Source organism: Ranitomeya imitator, chromosome 5, assembly GCF_032444005.1.
Source record: "Ranitomeya imitator isolate aRanImi1 chromosome 5, aRanImi1.pri, whole genome shotgun sequence".
Classification (NCBI taxonomy): domain Eukaryota; kingdom Metazoa; phylum Chordata; class Amphibia; order Anura; family Dendrobatidae; genus Ranitomeya; species Ranitomeya imitator.
The window spans coordinates 17,075,102-17,092,282 of record NC_091286.1 but is presented as its reverse complement, the minus strand read 5'-3'; the positions used below and the strand labels follow the sequence as shown (position 1 = coordinate 17,092,282).

At 45.6% G+C, this 17,181-nt stretch overlaps 1 pseudogene; it reads left to right on the top strand.

The window, feature by feature from the left end:
* Positions 1–243: 243 nt before the first annotated feature.
* LOC138637641 (zinc finger protein 91-like) overlaps positions 244–17,181 on the top strand; it is a 79,611-nt pseudogene continuing 62,673 nt past the window's right edge.

The following is a 17,181-nucleotide window of genomic DNA, read 5'->3' as shown; positions in this document are numbered from 1 at the left end:
CTACAGGACAGGCGTCAACGTACTGCAAGTCTGCACCACAGTCTACCAATCCCATCCATGTTACAGATCACATGACTGTGACATCATCAAAGGTCTTATAAGCACTAGCATTTAATACACCCATGTGTGTAACTGATCACATGACCATGACATCACCACAGGTCCTGTATCTACCAGGAGGTCCCATCTGCAGACCAGTGATCTGTCCGGATACCTGTGACTTGTAGGCGAGATCTTCTCTCAGTCTGGCTGCAGTCAGTGATGTCACTACAGGGGGCGCAGTGGAGTCAAGATTCCTATAGGCCCCAACCACATCAGATCACAGGACACAAGGTGCTGAGCTCAGAAGAGATCAGTATATGCCTGTATACCAAAACATCTGCCCGTCTGATAGGTGGACAGGTCAACCGAGCACCAAACGTCCGTTTCCTCCAGACTCGACCAGGGACGGTGTGACTACACCCCGATACTGTGTAAGGAGAAAAGCACTGTAGTGCGGAAATACAAATCCATTTTTACACTGTGTATATATATTTTAGGCTCTCTGGTAGAGATTTGGATACACATACACTGGGTTTTTATATGAAAACAGCATAAGGTTTACTGTCTATATAAACTTTTATAGCTCCAAAAGGAAAAAGCCTTCCTTCAGTACAAATGCATAACATGAATAGTCCTTTCTTCAGGCACAATGAACAAGGTAAATGTAGTGCTCTCACCAATCTCTGTATTCCAGGCATAATTAGCCCAAGTAGTATTAAACACGTTCACCAGACAAACACCTCTGTTCAGTTCCAGCACAAACTCTTCTGAGCTAACACATCTGCTGTTATTAGGCCTTAAACCCCTGGGTTCCGAGTATGGGAACAACCTTTCCCACCCAGGCTTTTTTGGTTGCTCCGAAATCCTGGACCCAAAACCCAGTCAAATTAGACGTTTCTCAGTATCCTAGTGTTAGTACTAAAGTCTTTACATCACTGAGGCCAAACACCTCGGTGACACATATCTGCCGTCCAGGACCTTACCTCCTGCTTTCTTACAGTATACAAGAAGGAAAAGTTGTGGAATTCTGGAAATCCCAGGAGAAATAGACAATTACTGATCTGCAAATGAAATGGAATCAAAATTTTCAAAAAACATCTGTTTATTCAGTCTGGAGTCTCAGCGTCGTGCTGAAATCCTGGCACCTCCAGTCTCGGCTGCTGTCACTGAGGTCATTAATGGTCGTCCGAGGAAGTTTCTGCTGCTGAATGCACTTGGACAAATCATCAAGATCCGCTGCTGGCAGCTCCTGTGTAATCACTGACCAATGACTTTCCTGATGTTCTCAATGGAGACAAGTCCAGAGATGCCATGAGAGCAGATTTAGGCCACGCAGACGGCTAATTTCTCCAGTGTCTCGGGAGCTGTTTTCACTGTAATACTGTGAGCACCCTGCATAGCTTAAACATGGACCCATGGCTGCAGCCGTCTCCAGACTTGTCTCCCATCGAGCACATCTGGGACGTGATTCGTCAGCAGCTGCTCAGGGCGCTCATACTCCAGACTAAATAAATCAAGCTGTTTTGAAAATGTGGCCTCCATTTTTTTTAGAATTTTTATATAAGTAACATATCTCCATCATGTGATTTCCATAATATCACAACTTTTCCTTCTTGGTGTTACAATTTCAATATACCCTAATGTATATATAAACGATGTATAGATAGCTGTAAATTATAATGCAATGCTTAAAGGGATACTCAGGGAAGATTAAGATGTGTTTATCTTGACAAGGCATCAAGCACCATGAAGGCTCATATCGATGTTAATGTTTAGAATATGTGATTTATAGAACTACTCTCTGCTGCTCCTGAGCGCTCCCTCTCCCTTCTAGAATGCTAATTCACAGATCAGGGGGCATGACTTGTTTCTTGCTGTTTATGCCACCAGATAAAGCCTTAACACTGGCTGGTAGTTTGCTTCTGTGTATTGGTGCGGCTTGTTTTCTGCTCTGCATCTCTGCTCCCCCTGTGCTCCCTGCCTGCTTCTTCACAGCTTCTATGTGACATGTTAAGGAGCATGGCGTGAGAGGCCGGGACAGAGGAGCCATGACATGCCACAAAGGAGCTGCTCATAACAAGACCTATCAATACACGGTCACTGTCATGGCTTGTTCTGTGCTCCCTGGATGCTCTTTCCCAGCTTGCGTGCTGCCATCACTCTTGCTCTTTGTCAGGGACTGGTTTTTGTAAGTAGCAAGAAGCCAGCCATCCTGATTAGTGATATATCTCCCCTGAAGAGCAGCGACTCCGTCACAGTGAGTGGTTCTAAAAGGCAAAAACAGTAATATCCAGAATGAGACTTTATGGTTTTGATGTTATGTCCATTAAATACATTTAAAGGGAACCTGTCACCCCCAAAATCAACGATGAGCTAAGCCCACCGGCATCAGGGGCCTATCTACAGCATTCTGTAATGCATTCTGTAATGCTGTAGATAAGCCCCCGATGTATCCTGAAAGATGAGAAAAAGAGGTTAGATTATACTCACCCAGGGGCGGTCCCGCTGCGGTCCGGTCCGATGGGCGTCGCGGTCCGGGGCCTCCCATCTTCTTACGATGACGTCCTCTTCTTGTCTTCAGGCTGCGGCTCCTGCGCAGGCGTACTTTGTCCTGTTGAGGGCAGAGCAAAGTACTGCAGTGCGCAGGCACCGGGAAAGGTCAGAGAGGTCCAGCGCCTGCGCACTGCAGTACTTTGCTCTGCCCTCAACAGGAAGATAAAGTACGCCTGCGCCGGAGCCGCAGCATGAAGACAAGAAGAGGACGTCATCCTATGAAGATGGGAGGCCCCGGACCGCGATGCCCATCGAACCGGGACCACCCCTGGGTGACTATAATCTAACCTCTTTTTCTCATCTTTCACGTACATCGGGGGCTTATCTACAACATTACAGAATGCATTACCGAACGCTGGAGATAAATCCCTGATGCCGGTGGACTTAGCTCACCTTCGGTTTTGGGGGTGACAGGTTCCCTTTAATCTCCATGAAGTAAATGGTTACTTCCAACACGGCCACACAATACCCTTTTGGAACCTGACACATAATGTCCTAACATTTGCTGACACCAGAAATTGTGTCCAGGGCCCTAAACACCAAAGAAACTAGGAGCAAGAAAAGGTAAGTAGTGCTTTATTTTATTTTTCCTGATTTGAGGTACATTAAAAAGTTTAGCATGGGCAGGACATTGTAGTTACTATTCTTTATGAATTATGTTATTTCAAATGCAAGTTTCTTCCTTGTTCCCTCAGGTTCCTGATGTTCACGACTCTTTTCCCTTAATGGTCTTTTCCATCGATGACCCCCCGAGGATGGAGCAGGACACAGACCACATGGCGGCTCAGATATTAGACCTCACCCTGGAGATAATCTACTGGATCACTGGAGAGGTGAGATCTTCACATCACTCTGATCTCTAGGAGTAAAGCAGGGAAATGACGGGAAAGGTGAAGGATTCTTGGCCTCTGTGTAGTGATCGGCGTCTCCCCATACACAGGATCACACAGTAGTGAAGACGTCGTCTGGGAAGTGTGTGATCCCCCGTGTGTCAGGAGGGCGGAGCAGGACCCCGAGTGACATCACCGAGCCCCCACCTCATTCACTGATACATGAGCAGAAGATCCTAGAACTGACCAATAGGATCACTGAGCTGCTGAGCGGAGAGGTGAGCGCTGCCGGGAATGCTGGGACATTATACAATAACGCCGGGGGAGGGGTCTGCTAATGGCGGGTCATTGTGTGTGTCAGGTTCCTATAAGGTGTCAGGACGTCACCGTCTATTTCTCCATGGAGGAGTGGGAGTATATAGAAGGACACAAGGATCTGTACAAGGACGCCATGATGGAGGATCACCGGTCCATCACATCTCCGGGTAAGAGGAGACCTTCCTGGGTTGTAGAGAACAGGTCTGAGAGTCGTCTAGATTCCCCATCATCTGCTCATCACATATAGACAATGTATTCAGTCACTGCGGTTATTTCCTATAGATGGATCCAGTCCGAGAAATCCCCCGGAGAGAAGTCCCAGTCCTCTATATTCCCAGGATCGGCCAGAGAAGGAGGAAGATGTCCCCCGGGATCATCAGGTAGATGAGATTCCTAAAAATCCTCTATAGATTCATGTAATGAAATTTTCTAGAAATCTCCTCCGGCCGCCGTGCTGTGTTCCCCTGGTGTAACGCTTCACGATTTGCACTGTATAAGCTAGGGGCCCCTCAGCAGTTTTTACTTTTTTACAGAAATACCGGTGAATGGAGACAACAAAGTCAATCAGACAACGGTCATAAGTTAAAAAGAGGGAAAAATATCATCTCACCTTCTCCATGGATATCACGCAAGGAAACCTGCAGTGCCGCAGTTAGGAAAGCATTTGTAGAAGTAGAAAAATATCCGGCGTGTTGATATAAAATTCAGAAGTCATTATTGAAGAATTAAAAAGTCGCACCGAGAAAATGTGCAAATCTCACATACGTATTCCGGAATCTAATCCTTATTCATTGCATCTTGAATATTCTGGATATTTTTCTATTTCTACAAACATGATAAGTTGAATGAAATAATCAGACCCTTCAGATACAGAAGGAAATGTTGGCTGAGCACAGTATGATGTAACACGACGCGTTTCCAGTCACTTGTGGACGCTCGGCCTCTAAACGTAGACACGTCGTCTATGTACGGTCAAGGATACACTTCATCACTTTGTAGAATACTTGGAACTTAGGGTGGACATTTATAAAAAAAAAATACATCAGACCCCAAACTGGCAGTTTTCTCCAGTTATTTGGGGTAAACTTGCATTAAATGCTAAACTAAACTTTTCCGGAACTTGAAATTATGACTTTGTCATTTTTACTCCAGTCCCGGACAGCTATATCTGGCTGCCGCGGACTCATGGAGGTCAGAGGGCTCCCGCATGCACTGCCGTTCACTGAGCTCTCGGCTCTTCCACTGTTAGTGCGCAGGGCTGACTATTCCATACAGCGCTGCTTGGAGGGCTGTCAATCATCACAAGGAGAGGGGCGGAGCATGGTAATTAAGGCGGAACACACAGGGAAAGCTATGCTGCGGTGGGGGCGCGTTCTGTTGTGAATTCTGTGGCCAAGCTCCCTCCTGTGGTCGTGAGTGGTACTTCGGCTGGTTCTGTCTATGAGCTTCCTTTGGTGGATGAGAGTGGTACTGCGGCTTCTGAGTTTCCTTCCTCAGGTGATGAGGTTAAGTCGTTAGGTGCTGCTCTATTTAACTCCACCTAGTGCTTTGATCCTGGCCTCCAGTCAATGTTCTAGTATTGGTCTTGCTTTCTCCTGGATCGTTCCTGTGGCCTGTCTATCCTGCATAAGCTAAGTTTTGCTTGTGTTATTTTTGTTTGCTATTTTTTCTGTCCAGCTTGCTATATTGGTTTTTCTTGCTTGCTGGAAGCTCTGAGACGCAGAGGGAGCACCTCCGTACCGTTAGTCGGTGCGGAGGGTCTTTTTGCCCCCTCTGCGTGGTTGTTTGTAGGGTTTTGTGTTGACCGCAAAGCAATCTTTCCTATCTTCGGTCTGTTCAGTAAGTTGGGCCTCACTTTGCTAAATCTATTTCATCTCTGCGTTTGTATTTTCATCTCAACTCACAGTCATTATATGTGGGGGGCTGCCTTTCATTTGGAGTATTTCTCTGAGGCAAGGTAGGCTTATTTTTCTATCTTCAGGGCTAGCTAGTTTCTCAGGCTGTGCTCGAGGCGCATAGGACTGGTCAGGAGCGCTCCACGGCTACCTTTAGTGTGGTTGGATAGGATTAGGGATTGCGGTCAGCAGAGTTCCCACGTCTCAGAGCTCGTCCTATGTTTTTGGTAATTGTCAGGTCACTTTGTGTGCTCTGAACTTCAATGTCCATTGTGGTTCTGAATTACCTGTTCATAACAGTACTGGAGGTCCAAAGTACTAATGCTTCTCAATAGAGGGAAAAGAGAAGTTCTGAGACCATTTTTTTTTCTTTGCACTGTGTTCTGTCTTTCTTTTCCCTTTTACATCAGGGTGGTTCAGAACACAGGTGTGGACATGGACATTCAAGGTCTGTTCTCTTTGATGGATAATCTCGCTATAAATGTACAGAATATTCAAGATTTAGTGGTTCGGAATCCTATGTTAGAACCTAAAATTCCTATTCCTGAGTTATTTTCTGGAGATAGAGCTAAGTTTTAGAATTTTAAAAATAATTGTAAACTATTTCTGGCTTTGAAACCCCGCTCCTCTGGTGACCCAGTTCAACAAGTTAAGATCATTATTTCTTTATTACGTGGCGACCCTCAAGACTGGGCATTTTCCCTTGCGCCAGGAGATCCTGCATTATGTAATATTGATGCGTTTTTTCTGGCGCTCGGATTGCTGTACGATGAACCTAATTCAGTGGATCAGGCAGAGAAAAATTTGCTGGCTCTGTGTCAGGGTCAGGATGAGATAGAGATTTATTGTCAGAAGTTTAGAAAGTGGTCCGTGCTCACTCAATGGAATGAAGGTACGCTGGCAGCAATCTTCAGAAAGGGTCTCTCTGAAGCCCTTAAGGATGTCATGGTGGGATTTCCTATGCCTGCTGGTCTGAATGAGTCTATGTCTTTGGCCATTCAGATCGGTCGACGCTTGCGTGAGCGTAAATCTGTGCACCATTTGGCGGTATTATCTGAGCATAAACCTGAGCCTATGCAGTGCGATAGGACTTTGACCAGAGCTGAAAGGCAAGAACACAGACGTCAGAATGGGCTGTGTTTCTACTGTGGTGATTCCACTCATGCTATCTCCGATTGTCCTAAGCGCACTAAGCGGTTCGCTAGGTCTGCCACCATTGGTACGGTACAGTCGAAATTTCTTTTGTCCGTTACTTTGATCTGCTCTTTGTCTTCCTATTCTGTCATGGCATTTGTGGATTCAGGCGCTGCCCTGAATTTGATGGACTTGGAGTATGCTAGGCGCTGTGGGTTTGTCTTGGAGCCCTTGCAGTGTCCTATTCCATTGAGAGGAATTGATGCTACGCCTTTGGCCAAGAATAAGCCTCAGTATTGGACCCAGCTGACCATGTGCATGGCTCCTGTGCACCAGGAGGATATTCGCTTTCTGGTGTTGCATAATCTGCATGATGTGGTTGTGTTGGGGTTGCCATGGCTACAAGTCCATAACCCAGTATTAGATTGGAAATCAATGTCTGTGTCCAGCTGGGGTTGTCAGGGGGTACATGGTGATGTTCCATTTCTGTCTATCTCATCATCCACCCCTTCTGAGGTTCCAGAGTTCTTGTCTGATTACCGGGATGTATTCGATGAGCCCAAGTCCAATGCCCTACCTCCGCATAGGGATTGTGATTGTGCTATCGATTTGATTCCTGGTAGTAAGTTTCCTAAGGGGCGACTGTTTAATTTATCTGTGCCTGAGCACGCTGCTATGCGGAGTTACGTGAAGGAGTCTTTGGAGAAGGGTCATATTCGCCCGTCATCGTCGCCATTGGGAGCGGGGTTCTTTTTTGTGGCCAAGAAGGATGGTTCGCTGAGACCTTGTATTGATTACCGCCTTCTAAATAAAATTACAGTCAAATTTCAGTACCCCTTGCCGCTGCTGTCTGATTTGTTTGCTCGGATTAAGGGGGCTAGTTGGTTCACCAAGATAGATCTTCGTGGTGCATATAATCTTGTGCGTATTAAACGGGGCGATGAATGGAAAACAGCATTTAATACGCCCGAAGGCCATTTTGAGTACCTGGTTATGCCATTCGGACTTGCCAATGCTCCATCAGTGTTCCAGTCCTTTATGCATGACATCTTCCGAGAGTACCTGGATAAATTCCTGATTGTATACTTGGATGATATTTTGGTCTTCTCGGATGATTGGGAGTCTCATGTGAAGCAGGTCAGAATGGTGTTCCAGGTCCTGCGTGCTAATTCTTTGTTTGTGAAGGGGTCAAAGTGTCTCTTTGGAGTTCAGAAGGTTTCATTTTTGGGTTCATTTTTTCCCCTTCTACTATCGACATGGACCCTGTTAAAGTTCAGGCCATTTACGATTGGACTCAGCCAACATCTCTGAAGAGTCTGCAAAAGTTCCTGGGCTTTGCTAATTTTTATCGTCGCTTCATCTGTAATTTTTCTAGTATTGCTAAACCGTTGACTGATTTAACCAAGAAGGGTGCTGATGTGGTCAATTGGTCTTCTGCTGCTGTGGAAGCTTTTCAGGAGTTGAAGCGTCGTTTTTCTTCTGCCCCTATGTTGTGCCAACCAGATGTTTCGCTTCCGTTCCAGGTCGAGGTTGATGCTTCTGAAATTGGAGCAGGGGCTGTTTTGTCGCAAAGAGGTTCTGATTGCTCGGTGATGAAACCATGCGCCTTCTTTTCCAGGAAATTTTCGCCTGCTGAGCGAAATTATGATGTTGGCAATCGAGAGTTGCTGGCCATGAAGTGGGCATTCGAGGAGTGGCGTCATTGGCTTGAAGGAGCTAAGCATCGCGTGGTGGTCTTGACTGATCACAAGAACTTGACTTATCTCGAGTCTGCCAAACGGTTGAATCCTAGACAGGCTCGTTGGTCGCTGTTTTTCTCCCGTTTTGACTTTGTGGTTTCGTACCTTCCGGGCTCTAAAAATGTGAAGGCGGATGCCCTGTCTAGGAGTTTTGTGCCCGATTCTCCGGGTTTGCCTGAGCCGGCGGGTATTCTCAAAGAGGGGGTAATTTTGTCTGCCATCTCCCTTGATTTGCGGCGGGTGCTGCAAAAATTTCAGGCTAATAGACCTGACCGTTGCCCAGCGGAGAAACTGTTTGTCCCTGATAAATGGACGAGTAGAGTTATCTCTGAGGTTCATTGTTCGGTGTTGGCTGGTCATCCTGGAATCTTTGGTACCAGAGATTTGGTGGCTAGATCCTTTTGGTGGCCGTCTCTGTCGCGGGATGTGCGTTCTTTTGTGCAGTCCTGTGGGATTTGTGCTCGGGCTAAGCCCTGCTGTTCTCGTGCCAGTGGGTTGCTTTTGCCCTTGCCGGTCCCGAAGAGGCCTTGGACACATATCTCTATGGATTTTATTTCGGATCTCCCCGTCTCTCAAAAAATGTCGGTCATTTGGGTGGTTTGTGATCGCTTCTCTAAGATGGTCCATTTGGTGCCCTTGTCTAAATTGCCTTCCTCCTCTGATTTGGTGCCATTGTTTTTCCAGCATGTGGTTCGTTTACATGGCATTCCAGAGAACATCGTTTCTGACAGAGGTTCCCAGTTTGTTTCGAGGTTTTGGCGAGCCTTTTGTGCTAGGATGGGCATTGATTTGTCTTTTTCCTCGGCTTTCCATCCTCAGACAAATGGCCAAACTGAACGAACCAATCAGACCTTGGAAACATATCTGAGATGTTTTGTTTCTGCTGATCAGGATGATTGGGTGTCCTTTTTGCCTTTGGCTGAGTTCGCCCTTAATAATCGGGCCAGCTCGGCTACTTTGGTTTCGCCGTTTTTCTGCAATTCTGGGTTCCACCCTCGTTTCTCTTCAGGGCAGGTTGAGTCTTCGGACTGTCCTGGTGTAGATACTGTGGTGGACAGGTTGCAGCAGATTTGGACTCATGTAGTGGACAATTTGACTTTGTCCCAGGAGAAGGCTCAACGTTTCGCTAACCGCAGGCGCTGTGTGGGTCCCCGACTTCGTGTTGGGGATCTGGTTTGGTTGTCATCTCGTTTTATTCCTATGAAGGTTTCCTCTCCTAAGTTTAAGCCTCGTTTCATTGGTCTGTATAGGATTTCTGAGGTTCTTAATCCTGTGTCTTTTCGTTTGACTCTTCCAGCTTCTTTTTCTATCCATAACGTGTTCCATAGGTCATTGTTGCGGAGATACGTGGCACCTATGGTTCCATCTGTTGATCCTCCTGCCCCGGTTTTGGTTGAAGGGGAGTTGGAGTATATAGTGGAGAAGATTTTGGATTCTCGTGTTTCGAGACGGAAACTCCAGTATCTGGTTAAGTGGAAAGGTTATGGTCAGGAAGATAATTCCTGGGTCTTTGCCTCTGATGTCCATGCGGCCGATCTGGTTCGTGCCTTTCATGTGGCTCATCCTGGTCGGCCTGGGGGCTCTGGTGAGGGTTCGGTGACCCCTCCTCAAGGGGGGGTACTGTTGTGAATTCTGTGGCCAAGCTCCCTCCTGTGGTCGTGAGTGGTACTTCGGCTGATTCTGTCTATGAGCTTCCGTTGGTGGATGTGAGTGGTACTGCGGCTTCTGAGTTTCCTTCCTCAGGTGATGAGGTTAAGTCGTTAGGTGCTGCTCTATTTAACTCCACCTAGTGCTTTGATCCTGGCCTCCAGTCAATGTTCTAGTATTGGTCTTGCTTTCTCCTGGATCGTTCCTGTGGCCTGTCTATCCTGCATAAGCTAAGTTTTGCTTGTGTTATTTTTGTTTGCTATTTTTTCTGTCCAGCTTGCTATATTGGTTTTTCTTGCTTGCTGGAAGCTCTGAGACGCAGAGGGAGCACCTCCGTACCGTTAGTCGGTGCGGAGGGTCTTTTTGCCCCCTCTGCGTGGTTGTTTGTAGGGTTTTGTGTTGACCGCAAAGCAATCTTTCCTATCTTCGGTCTGTTCAGTAAGTTGGGCCTCACTTTGCTAAATCTATTTCATCTCTGCGTTTGTATTTTCATCTCAACTCACAGTCATTATATGTGGGGGGCTGCCTTTTCCTTTGGAGTATTTCTCTGAGGCAAGGTAGGCTTATTTTTCTTTCTTAGGGCTAGCTAGTTTCTCAGGCTGTGCTCGAGGCGCATAGGACTGGTCAGGAGTGCTCCACGGCTACCTTTAGTGTGGTTGGATAGGATTAGGGATTGCGGTCAGCAGAGTTCCCACGTCTCAGAGCTCGTCCTATGTTTTTGGTAATTGTCAGGTCACTTTGTGTGCTCTGAACTTTAATGTCCATTGTGGTTCTGAATTACCTGTTCATAACAGCGTTCTCCCGCTAGTGTGTCGCTGCCTGCTTATGATTGGACAACTACTACAGGTAGCAGAAGTACAAGCCCCCAGTGAAACGTAAGTAATAACACCCATACTGACTTGAAAAAAGAAAAAAGTCAACTCATTAAGTGCCAATTGTCATGATTCCAATGGCAGGGAATCACAAAAGGACAAGCACCAACGAGCTCTAGGGTGATGGAACCTGAGCTGACCGTGACCCTAAACCTGAACACACAAATAACAATAGCCGGGGAACATGCCTACGTTGATCCTAGACGTCTCGCACCAGCCGAAGATCTAACTTCCCCTATTAGAAGAAACACAGACCTCTCTTGCCTCCAGAGAAATACCCCACAGAAATAGCAGCCCCCCACATATAATGACGGTGAAATGAGAGGAAGGCACATACACAGTATGAAAACAGATTCAGCAAAATGAGGCCCGCTAAAACTAGATAGCAGAGGATACAAAAGTAAACTGCGCGGTCAGCAAAAAACCCTTCAAAAAACCATCCTGCAATTACTTGAACTCATGTTCCAACTCATGGAACATGAGGAGCAATTACAGCCCACTAGAGCAACCAGCAGCAAAGAAACAATTATATGCAAGCTGGACAAGACAAAAATAAAGCAAAACGTGGAACAAGAAAATCAAAAACTTAGCTAGTCCTGAAGATTACTGAAGCCAGAAGCTGAGGTAACAAAACACTCTGATAACCTTGATAGCCGGCGGGGAAATGACAAGAAAGCCCGGTTAAATAGGAAACTCCCAAATCCTAATAGAACAGGTGGACACCAGAGACAGCAGAACACAAATCACCCAGTACCATCAGTAACCACCAGAGGGAGCCCAAAAACAGAACTCACAACAGCCAATACTTTGATTGCTAATGTCTCCGCAAAGGTCACACTGAATAAAAAAAACAACACATTCTTCGGCGATTATTACCCCATGTGCCCAGTTCAATATGAAATACTGTATTTGGTGAAAGGTTCTCTTTAAAATAAGCTCTGGAGGCAGACTCTCGGAAAGATCTATGTCCCTCCCAGAGATCTTAACAGCTCATTTACGACTTTAGAAAAACCTTACCTGCAATCAGATTGCAGATATCAAGTTCTCAGTTTAGGAGGGTTGATTCACCTTAAACTCATCACGTTCCTCAATCATTTTTGTAATGAAACAGGTCACATGGTATTAAAGGGAATCTGTCAGCAAGTGTTTGCTATTTAGTCTGAGAGCAGCATAATGTTACGACACAAGAGCCTGATTCCAGAGATGTGTCACTTATTAGGCTGCGAGCTGTAGTTTCAGAACAATAAGTGTTTTATCATCAGAAGATAATCACTGCAGGACTACATCTTATGCGACCAGTGCAGTCCACACAGGAAGCTGCCAATCAGTGATGTGGGTAGGGTTATACACAACTCGGCATTCTGAGCAGTGCTACAGCAGAGAACATAAGGATTCTAGCAAAACTGCAACAAGAAGCCCAGTAAGTTACACATCGCTGGAATCAGGCTTTCAGCCAGTGCACTGCACTGCTCTCAGATAACATAGCAAAACCTGCTATAAGATTCCCTTTAAGAAATATCTCTGTTATGTTTGTGTAGATGGTACATATACATATAAATGCGAGGGGCTAAGATTTCTGTGGCTACGCAGCTCGTTACCCCACAAACTATGCTGCTCTCCATGTCCTGAAGCCTTTCTATCATGGCTGTGATGCTCTGCATTTCCTGACCATTTTCTATCGTAGCTGTGATGCTCTGCATATCCTGACATCTTTCTATCATAGCTACAATACTCTGCATGTTCTGACTCCTTTCTATCATAGCTGTGATGCTCTGCGTGTCCTGACACCTTTCTATCATAGCTGCGATGCTCTGCGTGTCCTGACTCCTTTCTATCATAGCTGTGATACTCTGCATGTCCTGACTCCTTTCTATCATAGCTGCGATGCTCTGCGTGTCCTGACTCCTTTCTATCATAGCTGCGATGCTCTGCGTGTCTTGACTCCTTTCTATCATAGCTGTGAATCTCTGCGTGTCCTGACACCTTTCTATCATAACTGCGATGCTCTGCATGTCCTGATACTTTTCTATCACAGGTGCGATGCTCTGCAGTCCAGATACTTTTCTATTATAGCTGCGATGCTCTGCATGTCCTAACATCTTTCTATCATAGCTGTGAGGCTCTGTGTCCTGACACCTTTCTATCATAGCTGTGATGCTCTATGTGTCCTGACACTTTTCTATCATAGCTGCGATGCTCTGCGTGTCCTGACACCTTTCTATCATAGCTGCGATGTTCTGCATGTCCTGACTCCTTTCTATCATAGCTGCGATGTTCTGCATGTTCTGATTCTTTTCTATCATAGCTGCGATGCTCTGCATGTTCTGACTCCTTTCTATCATAGCTGCGATGCTCTGCGTCCTGACACCTTTCCATCATAGCTGTGATGCTCTGCATGTCCTGACTCCTTACTATCATAGCTGCAATGCTCTGCGTGTCCTGACTCCTTTCTATCATAGCTGTGATGCTCTGCTTGTCCTGACTCCTTTCTATCATAGCTGCGATGCTCTGCATGTCCTAACACCTTTCTATCATAGCTGCGATGCTCTGCATGTTCTGACTCCTTTCTTTCATAGCTGCGATGCTCTATGTGTCCTGACACCTTTCTATCATAGCTGCGATGTTCTGCATGTCCTGACTCCTTTCTATCATAGCTGTGATGCTCTGCTTGTCCTGACTCCTTTCTATCATAGCTGTGATGCTCTGCTTGTCCTGACTCCTTTCTATCATAGCTGCGATGCTCTGTGTGTCCTATCACCTTTCTATCATAGCTGTGATGCTCTATGTGTCCTGACACTTTTCTATCATAGCTGCGATGCTCTGCGTGTCCTGACACCTTTCTATCATAGCTGCGATGTTCTGCATGTCCTGACTCCTTTCTATCATAGCTGCGATGTTCTGCATGTTCTGATTCTTTTCTATCATAGCTGCGATGCTCTGCATGTTCTGACTCCTTTCTATCATAGCTGCGATGCTCTGCGTCCTGACACCTTTCCATCATAGCTGTGATGCTCTGCATGTCCTGACTCCTTACTATCATAGCTGCAATGCTCTGCGTGTCCTGACTCCTTTCTATCATAGCTGTGATGCTCTGTGTTTCTTGACTCCTTTCTATCATAGCTGTGATGCTCTGCTTGTCCTGACTCCTTTCTATCATAGCTGTGATGCTCTGCTTGTCCTGACTCCTTTCTATCATAGCTGCGATGCTCTGCATGTCCTAACACCTTTCTATCATAGCTGCGATGCTCTGCATGTTCTGACTCCTTTCTTTCATAGCTGCGATGCTCTATGTGTCCTGACACCTTTCTATCATAGCTGTGATGCTCTGCTTGTCCTGACTCCTTTCTATCATAGCTGTGATGCTCTGCGTGTCCTGACACCTTTCTATCATAGCTGCGATGTTCTGCATGTCCTGACTCCTTTCTGTCATAGCTGCGATGCTCTATGTGTCCTGACACCTTTCTATCATAGCTGTGATGCTCTGTGTGTCCTGACTCCTTTCTATCATAGCTGTGATGCTCTGTGTGTCCTGACTCCTTTCTATCATAGCTGTGATGCTCTGTGTCCTGACACCTTTCTATCATAGCTGCGATGCTCTGCGTGTCCTGTCACCTTTCTATCATAGCTGCGATGCTCTGCGTGTCCTAACTCCTTTCTATCATAGCTGTGATGCTCTGCTTGTCCTGACTCCTTTCTATCATAGCTGTGATGCTCTGCTTGTCCTGACTCCTTTCTATCATAGCTGCGATGCTCTGTGTGTCCTATCACCTTTCTATCATAGCTGCGATGATCTGCGTGTCCTATCACCTTTCTATCATAGCTGCGATGCTCTGCATGTCCTGACAAACACTTGATCAGATCCGTAATCTTTTAGGAAATTTAGTTCTTGCTTTCTAGGTTTGGTTTTTGAAATGGCCGTAAGATAAGCTAAGATTCTTTATCCTTTATATTATGTCTGCAATGTTGGATTCTTGCAGGAAAGTTACGTTGGATTGACGAATGGACTAAAAAAACTCGCATCAGTGTCAGTGACCGGTAAGAGCTTTTCAGAAATCCTGTTTGACTGTAATTTTTTATGTATGGGAAATTTGGAAAAAATTTCTTTACAAACATTATTATTGCTGTTAATTATTGTCCACGACGAGTGCTGTACTCCGCTGTCTCCAGCGCCATCATAGGATAGGCAATAGAGCAAATAAGTGGGTGTGAGTGCTGTCCAGCTGGAGTGGTCAGCTCCCTGCCTCGAGACCCTGGAAAGCACTGCACCCTTCTGGAGCTCCCAGCTTACTGCTGGAAGCTGCCAGATATAGTTTTATCTACTGTGGTTCAGTCCTGTGGTCTCAGCTCTTGCCTCTCGTTTTGTGTATCCCTGTTGTATGACCTCGGCCCATTTCCTGACAATTCTTTTGCTTGTTGATTTTGTACCATACTTTTCTCCTGGTTCTGAACCGGTTACCTGACTACCCCTGCCAGCCTGCACCACCTGCCAGTAGCTGACTCTACTCTGTGGACCCAGCCCAGGAGGGGTTAAAAGAGTGAAAAACAAGGCGACCCTTGGGATTTGGTAAACTGAGTAGTTTGTACTAAGTATGTCCATGGTAGATATTTTTAGAGTTGCTAAAAAGGGAATGAAGGGCAGGATTCCCTTATGTCTGTGTGTGCTGTGTATTGGAGACATTTTAGCAACTAGTCACCACCTACTAGCTCAGATACAAATGAAAATTGGAACCTGCCGAGGGGAAAAACTGGTGAAAATGCAGGATACAAGTCACATGCAGCACAGGGGTTGAAATCCCACCATGAACAACATCTGCAAGGAGTTTGTATGTTCTCCACGTGTTTGCATGGGTTTCCTCCTGGTTCTCCAGTTTCCTCCCACATTCCAAAGACTGATAGGGAACTTAGATTGTGAGCCCCATCGGGGACAGTGATGAAGATGTCTGTAAAGCGCTTTGGTGTGTACTGGTGTTTAGAAGCAAGCATCGTAAATATACTGACCAGAAAGAGTTATATAAAAAATATACCCCTAGTCTAACGCATTGGACGGCTAGGACACAATGGCAAATGGCAAAACCTGGTTTGGACTTTTGGTAAACAGAATTGATTACAATTCGCACAGCCCCAGTAAAAAAAATGTCTATTTTGTTTGGAAAAATAAGATTTTCTTTTACTTTTTTAGGCGACAGCTTGACTAGAGCCTCCAATGAACATGAACACCATTTATCTCCTTGTAATGAAGTAGAGGACAGCAAGACCACGCAAGATAAATCAGTAACTTTGACTGTACCCGCAGTCTTTCACAGGGGAGATCTGCCTACCAATACCGCTGATCACAAGAGACTTCCATCTAATCAATTGCTGATTGGCAAACAAAGAAATGGACGTAGACAGGGGAAAATATTTACATGCGAAAAACATTTTAAAAAGAAATCTAAGCTCTCTTTACATGCGAGAATTCACAAGGACGAAAGGCCATTTTCGTGTTCAGAATGCGGGAAGTGTTTTAGTCAGAAGCCACATCTTAGGCAACATTTAAGAACTCATACAAGGAACAAACCGTTCTCATGTTCAGAATGCGGGGAACGTTTTAGGCAGAAAACGAGTCTTGTTGCACATAAGAGAATGCACACAGGGGAGAAGCCATTCTCATGTCCTGAATGTGGAAAGGATTTTAGTTACAAATCACATCTTGTGGACCATCTAAGAATTCACACAGGAGAGAAACCATTTCAGTGTACGGAATGTGGGAAATGTTTTGGCCAGAAATCTGCTCTTGCTAAACATCATCAGAGATCTCACAGAGAGGAGAAGCCATATTCATGTTCAGAATGTGGGAAACGTTTTGTCCATAGATTTTGTCTCGTTAGACATCTGAGAAGTCACACAGGGGAGAAACCATTCTCATGTTCAGAATGTAGGAAAAGTTTTGCCCACAAATCAGATCTTGTAAGACATCAACGGACTCACACAGGGGAGAAGCCATTTTCCTGTTCAGAATGTGATAAATCTTTTGTCTACAGATCAGATCTTGTTAGACATCAGAGAACTCATAAATAGTAGAAACCATCTCACTGTTCGAATTGTAGGAAACATTTTAGGTGTGGAGCTTTATTGTAGGATCTACTATATTGAGACATTAGTGCTATAAAAG